Here is a 3,246-nt window from a genome sequence, read left to right on the forward strand (position 1 = left end):
CTGATAAAAAGAAGCCTTTGGACTTCATAAATTCAGCCGCTGATTAAAGTTTGGGCTGTGAAAGATATTTGAAATTTGTTTTGCTCCATATATTACGAATTTTGCCTTTTAACGTGTGTGCAAAATTGCGTCACGCTCCGTCTGAGTGGAGCAGGGACAGAATTTTCTGGAGAGGCTGATGTGTAAATTAATATTGATCAACCTTGCTTGCCTTGTCAAAATAATATATTTTTTTTTCTAATCGCTATGTTCTCACACTCAGGTGATCTCGGATTATTGCTTAAAATAGGCTTGATGATTAACAACCCATAATAATTTTTCCCAACACTTGGCAATATTGGAAACGAATGGAACTAATCATGCAGAGCCATCTAAAGGAACTGCCTCTGATATTTGATTAATGATTAATTTTAATGCACTTAAATAATACGGCTTCATTTGCATATTCATTCAATATTATGCAGCAGGTTATGAAATAAATAAAGTGGCAAGTAATTAAAAAATAAATTCAGGACTAAACTGTTTATTTTAAATATATAGCAAGTCATTTATTCCTTTGTTTATGTTCCTGTATTGATTGATTGATTGGTCCTCCATATCAAATAGACTTTGATTGGACAAATACATCACGTGTCGAGCGTGACACGTTTACTGCTTGTCCCTAGGTGAAAATGTCGCGACATTTATTGATCCGACTAACCCTGCGTTCCATTCGGAAGGGCTCATCCCCATGCCCTAATCCCTTCAGAGGGTTTACCCTTCGGAGTGAGAGCTTCTAAGGGTTGAAGGGTGTAGGGAACCAAACAACTGTTCCTTGAAATGCCCTTCTACGTCGTCATCATCACGTGCCCACACGGAGGCGCCGTCATCATGCAAATAATCTGCGCAAAGGATCATGGGAGCCTGAAGTGTCCATCAGTTGTACCCTAGTTCGAAATCCTTCATTCCGAAGGGCCCTTTGAAGTGGCCAGTTTTGAGCACTTCGGTTTGGAACGACCCTTTAATACGGCGGCTATGATTGTTTTCACTCCAAAGCGCCCTTCGGAGGGCGATATATCCCGTTTGGAACGCACTGATAGACACAAGAAATAGTCTTTTTTTTCTCAGGTCCATCAGTTGTACCCTTCGAAATCCTTCATTCCGAAGGGCCCTTTGAAGTGGCCAGTTTTGAGCACTCCGGTTTGGAACGACCCTTTAATACGGCGGCTATGATTGTTTTCACTCCAAAGCGCCCTTCGGAGGGCGATATATCCCGTTTGGAACGCACTGATAGACACAAGAAATAGTCTTTTTTTTCTCAGTTATCGTGTGTTTTTGCTGTTCTATATTTTTAACAGTTTCCCTCATATACTGAAACTAGCGTGTGGATGTTTCTGCTACAGTATAAAGATCATGAATAGTTAAAAGCTTATGAAGGTTAGCACTGAGGTAGTTTGTGATTGGTTGTTTGTTGCGAAAGATAATTTGCCGTAATGTTCACCGCTTGTATAAAGTAATTTGTCGCCCCCTTTTCTAACCGCTTTTATAATTACAAATAACAGTTTCCCCTCATATACTGAAACTAGCGTGTGGATGTTTCTGCTACAGTATAAAGTTCATGAATAGTTAAAAGCTTATGAAGGTTAGCACTGAGGTAGTTTGTGATTGGTTGTTTGTTGCGAAAGATAATTTGCCGTAATGTTCACCGCTTGTATAAAGTCATTTGTCGCCCCCTTTTCTAACCGCTTTTATAATTACAAATAAAACGATTAATCCAGGGTTAAAACCGGGCTTTACCTGGTGTTAAAAAAAATAAATAAAAATACTCTAACCAAGGGTTAAGTGTTTAATAGCCTAAGTCAGAGGTGCCCAAACTCGGTCCCGGAGGGCCGATGTCCTGCAGAGTTTAGATCCAACCCCAATTAGACACACCTGAACCAGCTAATCAAGCTCTTACTAGGCATACTATAAACTTCCTGGCAGGTGTGTTGAGGCAAGTTGGAGCTAAACTCTGCAGGACGTCAGCCCTCCAGGACCGAGTTTGGGCACCCCTGGCCTAAGTCATACAGTAGAAGAGACGAGTGCAGTGATTTCAGTTTATTCATTCTTTAATAGGTACTGAATATTAATAGATGGATTGATAAAAAAAATAATTATTGCTTTGTTAATTTTTTTTAGAATAGATTTTTATATACATCCACTTGAGTAGAGCCTGACAATCATGATAATTTGTTCAAAGCACCTTTTCATGATGCAAAAAAATATTATTACACACCTTTGATCATTCCCACAGGTGCCACCTTCACACACATTCCGTTATTTTTCAGGGGCCCTTGACTCATACCTCCGCAGACTAAATATTCCCTTACTAAAGGTGCATATGGAGCTTCAAGAGCACGCTCTCCTGATTGCAAAGTGAGCTAATTTTCACATAGGGCTCGTTAATTGTTGCCTTGTGCATAACAAAAAGCCTTAATAAGTGCTGCGAGTGCATTCCAACAAGTCGTTTCCCTGTCCCTATTAATTTCATGCCATGCGGCAAGTTCCAAATTAAGCTTCTTGCCTATTTGCTATTTCAATGACTGCTTTTTAAAAGGGAGCAAAGCAAAGGTCACTTAAAATACGAAATGGAGAGGTTGAGTAGCCAAAAGCTATTTGACTGAGAGGCAGCGGCTGGGACGGTAAGGTTCATATGTGGAGACAGACAGCATCCCTGCAGTTGTAAATAACACTGTGCATGTAGAAATACTCACACAGGCTCTTAACATATGTATGCGTGCATATGCGTGAAAGACCAAACCAAGCTAATGGAGCCCCACTGAAGAACTTAAAGGTTCTAGCCCTTACTCCCATTTCCATAAGGTACACGCTGGAAAACATAGAGATGGGGCCATGGCTGAGTATGTGCTACCTCTTAACCTGTACTCACAAAATGAAAAAAGATAGAGGGCTGTGTGGATTAAAGTGAGTTTTAACAATGCAGACGTATTCCAGTTTCATATGTTTCTGTTGTTTTTGGCCATTTTTGTGGCATATCTGAATTTTTCAGGATTGGACTTAGGGGTGGGAGAAAAACCAAGTTTTCCTTGTCTGGAAAACTTTCAGATACTTAGCACTCTCAGATACTCAAAGCACTTTTTGTTTATTGATTGTGATGTGTTTCTTTGTTTCATTCAGAGGCGGACAGTAACTAAGTACATTTACTTGAGTATTGTACTTAAGTACACTTTTTGAGTATCTGTACTTTACTTGAGTATTATTTTTTCT

Source organism: Sinocyclocheilus anshuiensis, unplaced genomic scaffold (genome assembly GCF_001515605.1).
Source record: "Sinocyclocheilus anshuiensis isolate Anshui unplaced genomic scaffold, SAMN03320099.WGS_v1.1 scaffold457, whole genome shotgun sequence".
NCBI lineage: Eukaryota > Metazoa > Chordata > Actinopteri > Cypriniformes > Cyprinidae > Sinocyclocheilus > Sinocyclocheilus anshuiensis.